Here is a 7,725-nt window from a genome sequence, read left to right as displayed (position 1 = left end):
CCCTTGTGAGGTTCTTAACCCAGCCACCCTCTGCCTACCCCTGAGGGCTCTCTCCCCTTTCAATCTTGCCTAGAAACTTTGGACCACTGTACAGAACCCCGAGGGGGGTTGTCAGAGGATCCTCTGACCAATCCTGAGGAAATTTGGTACATTGATGGAAGCAGCTTTGTCTTGGATGGAAAAAGAAGAGCTGGATATGCAGTAGTCTCCAATTTTGAGACCATAGAGGCTAAACCTTTGCCACCAGGTACTTTAGTCCAGTTAGCTGAGCTCATAGCCCTGACTCGAGCTTTAGAGCTGGGAAAAGGAAAAAGAGTAGCCATTTACACTGACTCCAAGTATGCCTTTCTGGTGCTACATGCACTTGCTGCTATTTGGAAAGAAAGAGGCCACTTGAGCACCCAAGTGCCCCAAATCAAATATGGTGATCAAATCCTTAGGCTCTTGGAGGCAGTCCATCTGCCCACTGAGGTTTCAGTCTCCCATTGTAAAGGACACCAAAAATGGAGCATGGAAGTGGCATGAAGGTACCAAGCAGCCGATCAGGCAGCTAAGAGAGCAGCATTACAGAACAATTATTTAATAGGGGTTGCTACTTTAGTTCCACAGACTAATTTGCCAGAAACTCCTTCATATACTGAAGGTGAGACTCTTAAAGCTAAGAGTGAGGGCTTTCAAGAAGATCAGATGGGGCGGTTCCAAAAGGAGGGACTCCTTTTCTGTCTGGGAACCTCCAATGGAAGTTGGTTAACTCCTTACATGCCACCATTTAGGGAAGAAGGTCCTCTAAAGATTACTAAAAAGGTCCTTCGGAGGAACAGGCCTCCAAATGACTATAAGGCAAGTGGTCTTCTCTTGTCCCACTTGCCAATTAAACAATCCCCAAGGAGCTCAAAGACCTCACCTGGCCCAGCCCATCCAATGACATGGGACATACCTAGGAGAGGGCTGGCAGATGGACTTCATCCAGATGCCAGTTTCTCAAGGGTATAAATACGTATTAGTCATGATAGATACATTCATAGGATGGATTGAAAGCTTTTCCACCAGGAATGAGAAGACTGAGGAGGTGGCAAAAAAAAAAAAAAAAAAAACCTGCTCCATGAAATCATTCTGAGATTTGGTCTGCCCAGGTCATTACAAAGTGACAATGGGACATTATTTACTTCTAAGGTCACCCAAGGGGTCTCTAAAGCCTTGGGCATTACTTATTACCTCCATTGTGCCTGGTGACCTCAGTCTTCAGGAAAAGTAGAGAGAGCCAACCCATTCTTAAAATCACTGATAAAAAAGATAACCCAGGAGATTTCCCTAGGATGGAAGGAGGCTTTACCATTAGCTCTCCTCCGCACCCTTATTGCCCCTAAGGAACAGGTTGGTCTTAGTCCTTGTGAGATGCTATATGGGAGACCTTTTGTTTATGTCAATGGCCTCTTCCTAGATCCAGAGGCTCAGACCCTCTGGTCTTACACCATGGCCATTGGGTAATTCAAACAAGATATACGCTTGTGGGATGTCAACCAGGACCCAAAAGATTCTAAAGAGTCATGACTATATGCTCCAGGGACTCTAAAGTCTGGAAAGATGGGTCCCCAAAGGCTCAACTCCAGCCCACATGGAAGGGCCCCTCCCCTGTAATACTTTCTACCCCCACAGCAGTCAAAGTACCAGGACACGACTCTTGGATTCACTACTCACAAGTAAAGCGTGGAAGAAAACAGAAGAGAACACTCAGTACACCTGTCAACAAGCCATAACATACAGTGCCAGTTCGACAAGGATATGCAAAACTACAACTGACCACAGAAAATATCACTCACCCTTAGATGGACACCACTATAAGGACTCTGAGGCTTGAGACTAGCAAGAAGAAGGGGAGGCCCAATTCCCCTCACCACCCCAGTTCAGCAGGAAGTAGCCAGAGAGACCTTGATGCCCTTATTCCCAAAGAATTGGGCCTCCCATCTCCTGAGGGGGGAATGTTAGGTAGTTAGAACAGGAAAAGGAAGTCCAGAATGGTGGTTGCTAAAAGACAAAGAAGGGAAAATCCCATGAAAATAGAACAAAGGAAGGTCCAAGGACCAGAGTAAGAACCTCAGGTGAAGCAAACAGCCCTCCTGGCTAGCCCAGTTTACGTAGGACAGGCTCAAGGGGAGGAGAAAAAACATATAAAAAGAGGAGCCAAAATTGAGCCTCAGGCCCCTCTTCTCTTTGTATCTTTTGGGTGGGGGGTGGAGGCCCACCCTCACACCTCGAGGATGTGTTTTCCTTTGCTTGCCAAATAAAACTGAACTGTAACACTGGTCCATCCATTGCTTCAAATTTTTGCTGTGGTGAGACAGAACCAAAAAAATTACAAACTCCTCTCACAGAAGTGTTCTGGAAAACTTCTACTTGTAGGCACATGGAGGGTTCACAGAACACTGCAGGTCAGGCCAGTATAAGTCTGTCATGGGAAAGAGCAACTGGGCCTTGTTAGTCATCTCTAGGGGCTTCTCTGTTGATGATTCTAGATCTTCGCCTTTCTTCTCTCATCCCTTAAACACACTCATCCCAGTGCTTTCTGTTTCAACAAATTAAGACCATAAAAAAGATATCAACTCAATTGGTGTTAACATTTATTTGAGGGTCTGCTTCTGGAACCACTCCTGGTGCCAAGAGCTGTAACAATGAGTCCAGTTAGGAAAGCAGAAAACTCTACATTTCAAATAAAATGGATTTAATACAGAAAATGGGTTATAGGGTTGTTGGAAGCCTGCAAAGGCATATTGAAGCCACCAAGACCATTAAGCCTCAGAAGGGCTGGGAGAGTGAAAAAAATGTGGTAGGGTAGCCAGAACGGAAACCTGAGCAAAAGGGCCCCCCAGGGTTGTGACTTAGGCCTCTGAGGACACAGTATAGCATAGTGGTTGCTCAGAAGCCAAAGCTCACACTCACTCTGCCAAGTGAGCTGCTCAACTGCTGCTGATGTTGCTGCCTCTGAGGCATGAAACAAGCCTGGAGCCCCAAGTGCCTAAAAGTACCTGGCCAATGGAGCCAACTGTGTGACACGCATGACAGTAATGACAACTGGAAAGAAAGTCTCCTCCCCCTTTTCCTGTGTTCAGATCTCTGTGACAGAAACTTAAGGGAAGCTACATATCAAGGGAATTGGGGAAATTGAATTTGCGAAGGCACAGTCCCAACATCACAGAGCAGACTATGAAAGTGTAAACCATGACAACAGATCAATATTAAGAGCAAAACTGTAGGGAATATGCTAAGCACAGGCCTGTACTATAATTAACAGGGCTTCTTTGAAAAATAAGAATGACTTTCTCACCAATCCCAGGCGAAGGGCTGGGAGCAGTAAAAAGTACATCTTGGAAAGACATCTTGAAAACAAGATGTTGAAGTACTGATGTGACTGATGGAAAACCATTAGTGACTGTTCCCATAACAAGAGCCTTGAGGGAGTTGCTGAGAAAGGGCATCACTAGCCGAAGGGCTAAACAAAATCATGAAATGCCTGAAGGTTTGACATTGACGACTGTGCATTGTGTATCTTTATCCCCGATCTGAGATTGTAAAGAACAGATATCTCTAGAGCATGAACAGGAAGTAGATGTTACAATAAAAGGCATGCTAGGATTAGGATCTGGGCTTTTGCCTGTGAATGTCATCAGCCCCCTGATCCCCACTTTATTTTTGAGTCTTAGTTTTCTTTATTGTTCTGCGGCACCACTCCCTCAGGTCGGTTCGTTGTTGGGCTGGTCCCAACACGAAACATTTATACCTATTTAATGCCAAGCTCCACTCATCCCAACTTCCCTCTAGGAAAGGACAGGGTATCTCTCTGCATATACTGTCCATCTGCTCTTGCATGCTGTCTGCTTTATCCATGAGAGAGCTTAGCATCTTAATCATAGCTGTTTTAAATTCCCAGTCCAGTAATTCCAGTATCTTTGCCATATCTGAGTCTGCTTTTGAGGCTTACTCTGTTGCTTTTAGTGTACACTCTGTAATTTTTTCTTGATATCTGGACATGTTACATTGGGTAAAAAGGGACTGCTGAAAATAGGAATGCAGTGGTGAGGTGTGAGAGAGGGGAGGATTCTATGGTTCTACTATCTTTCAGTGAGCTTGTACCCCTGCACCGTGAACTTCATCAGGGCTTCTCAGCCCGCCTCTCAACCCCCTTAGGTGGGACAAGATGGCTAGAGCTGGCTGGGATTGGGTGTTTCCCTTTGCCCAGATAATTTAGGCTCTCATGAAAACCCCAGAAGGTTAGGCTTTGGTGAACTAGCTTCTTCTGAGGGAAGGCATTGCTCTTGTTGTTCAGTTGCCAAGTTGACTCTTTGTGACCCCATGGACTGCAGCACGCCAGGCTTCCCTGTGCCTCACTGTCTCCCGGAGTTTGCCCAAGTTCATGTCCACTGAGTCGGTGATGCCATCCACTCATCTCATCCTCTGTCGCCCTTCTCATGCCTTCAATCTTTTCCAGCATCAGAGTCTTTTCAAATGAGTCAGCTCTTCAGATCAGGTGGCCAAAGTATTGAACTTATTTCCAATGAGTTGGCTCTTTGCACCAGGTGACCAAAGTTAGCTTCAGCATCAGTCCTTCTAATGAGTATTTAGGGTTTATTTCCTTTAGGACTGATGGGTTTGATCTCCTTACTGTCCAAGGGACTCTCAACAGTCTTTTCCAGCACGAGTTCGAAAGCATCAGTTCTTCGACACTCCGCCTTCTCTATGGTCCGGGTCTCACATCGATACATGACTAGTGGAAAGATCATAGGCCTTGTTAAGAAGAACAAAACATACTGGCCTATTTCAAAAAGTCTCTTCTTCTACCCCTGCAGGAAGCAGGAGGGGATTTTTCTCCAATAACTGAGAATCTGGTCAAGATCCAGGAGACAAAACTCACAAAAGTGTGGGGGTCTCCTTCCGACTGGATCCTCCCTGGAGCTGTTTAACTCCCTCAGTTTTTAACTGAGCCTCAGCAATTCATCAGTTACAATTTAGGTCTTCTTACTCAATGCTGGTTCCTGCAGAGGTTGCTGCACCAGTAATTTGTGATGCTTTGTATTCACCTGTTGATTTCTCCAGTTTGGGGGGAACCATTCTGTCCCGAGACCTCATTTCTCTTATGGATCTATGAAGGGTTGATTTCTCAGTTTGTTCAACATTTTACTTTCTGTTAGGATGGTGTGGTGACTTCCAAGTTTCTTGCATGACAGATTGAAAACCAGAGGTTCTCTTGACTCTCTTTGCATACTCTTTAAATCTATACATTGAGTCATTTTATATTGCCTATTACATTCCCAACTGGACATTCCTCTCAGAATATTTCAAGGTTATCTAGAATTCAACATGTTCAAATAAACTTCCCCTGTTAGTCAATAAAGCCACTTTCTCCCACTCATTCGCACTGGAACACTGGAGTTTTTCAGATTTTATCACATGTACTTTAATTTTTCTGTTGTAATTTCTCTTTTCATCCTTTGCTACTTTCACTAAGTCCTGGGGCTAGAGCAGTAAACAGATGAGTGTGGACTTTGGAGCTGAGCTGTTCAAATCCTGATTCTGCCCCAAGCTGGCTGAAGAACTTGGTTTTGGGCCTCCATTTCCTCATCTGTAAAAAGGAATACAGTACTGCATAGGATTGATTTGAGAATTTTTAGTAAATATAAAGCACTTAGAACAGTGCCTGGCATATACAAAACATACATAATTGTTAACTACTAGTATTATCATTATTATTCTTTATTAAAAACTTTGGGGACTTGCTGGAGGTCCTTCCAATGCTGGGGGTGAGGGTTAAGAGTTCCCTTTCCAATGCTGGGGGTGAGGGTTTGATCCCTGGTTGGGAACCTAAGATCCCACATGCCTCTTGGCCAAAAAACCAAAAGAGAAAATAGAAAAAATACTGTAACAAACTCAATAAACACTTTTTAAAAAAAAAGAACTTTGGAGAAAACTTCTTAGAAACTTACTCAATCTGTTTTTTAATCTAGTATCTTCAGTTACCTATCTACAAAGGGTGATGTATGATAATACTGCCCTAATAAAAATTAAACCAAACAATGTAAATGAAGCACTAATAAAGTAATCGCTCAATAAAAGTTGGCTATTATTAGTTATGTAATGCTATAATCAATAAAAATAATACTAGCCTGTGAAAAATCACCATAGAGTCTTCTTCACCATTAAACAACTGTTTTCAGTGTATAGATCACATCTTTCCCTGGTACATACTTTCATATTGGTGAAAGCATGGAATTCATGTCATTTTGCATTACTTTAAAGTTTTTATATGATATCGGTTATATGCAGAATCTAAAAACATGATACAAATGAACTTATTTACAAAACAGAAATAGACCCAGAGACATAGAAAATAAACATGGTTACCAAAGGGGAAAGGGGAAAGGGACAAATTAGGAGTTTGGGATTAGTAGATACACACTACTATATATAAAGTAGGTAACCAACAAGGACCTACCATATAGCACAGGGAGCTCTACTCAGTATTTTATAATAACGTACAAGAGAAAAGAATCTGAAAAAGAAAAGATAGATAGATATGTATAACTGAGCCACTTTGCTGTATACCTGAAATTAACACAACATTGTAAATCAACCATACTTAATTTTTCAAAAATCATTAACATTTTTGTTTCTGTATCATCTCAAAAATTATATTTACATAGCACTTCAGCATACTGATCCACAATATTTCACTAAAATACCTACATATTAAGATTATTCAAGTTTGGAACTCAGGGAAAACTGTCAAGAAAATCTGCATGGCTTTGCCTTAACACTTCTCTGAGACTATTTTCTAACATCTTTCGCAAGATCTACAAATAAATATTTTAAACATTCTCTACATGTTTTTTAGGTCATGGTCAGGGGTCAAGGTTGCCAAAATATTTTCTAATTTGGGGGAAAAAGAGATAATTTTAACTTCTTCACTAACTTAGGGTCCAATGTCAAAGTAAAATATTAAGTAAATACTTGATTTATGGTATTGGATTTGAGCAGATTAAACATATTGCCATAGCAACTTAAATGTTTGGCTATTACTAATCTCTCTCTTTATCTGCCAAACCCCACAATAGTTGAAGCTGTTAGATTATTTATGCAACCATGAGAAGTACTGTTATCTTTTTCCTTTCCAAATATCTTTTAAGTAAATATTAACCACATTGCTTTGCCAGGTCATTTGGCCTATAAAATAAGGAATTTGAATTGGATTTCTAATCTCCTTGCTAGATAAAGTATCTTTCTCAGGCCTTATGTAATGTGAGGGCTACCTTTGTGGACAGATAAATATCTTACTCAAACCCTGTTCTGCCCTGCTTTATTTTTATAAAGCAGTGGGAAAAATACAGGCTTCTGAATTGAACAGACCTGGCTTAGGATTCTGCCACTGCCACTTTCCAACTTCATGATACCATTAGAGATGATGTAACTCTACACCTGCTAAGCATCAACCCTCTGTTTTATACTGATTATTTCATGACTGGGCACCTGATATAGACTGATGTTTGCATTCCCCCAAAATCATAAGTTTGAACCTAATCCCCAGTATTTAGAGGCAGGGCCTTTGGGAGGTGATAAGGTCAGGAGGGTAGAGCTCTCATGAGTGAGATTAGTGCTCTTATAAAAGAGGCCCTAGAGATTTCCCTTGCTCCTTAAACTATGTGAGGACACAGTGAAAAGATGGTCATCTATGAACAG

General features: G+C 42.0%; 1 long non-coding RNA gene across 1 annotated transcript; it reads right to left on the bottom strand.

Moving 5' to 3' along the window:
• Positions 1–2,605: 2,605 nt before the first annotated feature.
• On the bottom strand, positions 2,606–6,541 carry LOC145547437 (uncharacterized). Its single transcript, XR_014083834.1, has 3 exons — positions 6,485–6,541; positions 6,156–6,318; positions 2,606–5,614 (listed from the first exon to the last, which is right to left on the bottom strand). It is a non-coding gene; the product is annotated as an uncharacterized LOC145547437 (long non-coding RNA).
• Between the last annotated feature and the right edge of the window lie 1,184 nt (positions 6,542–7,725).

This window comes from Giraffa tippelskirchi, chromosome 1 (assembly GCF_054371585.1).
Source record: "Giraffa tippelskirchi isolate mGirTip1 chromosome 1, T2T-mGirTip1v1.2.pri, whole genome shotgun sequence".
Classification (NCBI taxonomy): domain Eukaryota; kingdom Metazoa; phylum Chordata; class Mammalia; order Artiodactyla; family Giraffidae; genus Giraffa; species Giraffa tippelskirchi.
The sequence above is the reverse complement of the archived record's forward strand: the minus strand, read 5'-3'. Positions and strand labels throughout refer to the sequence as shown.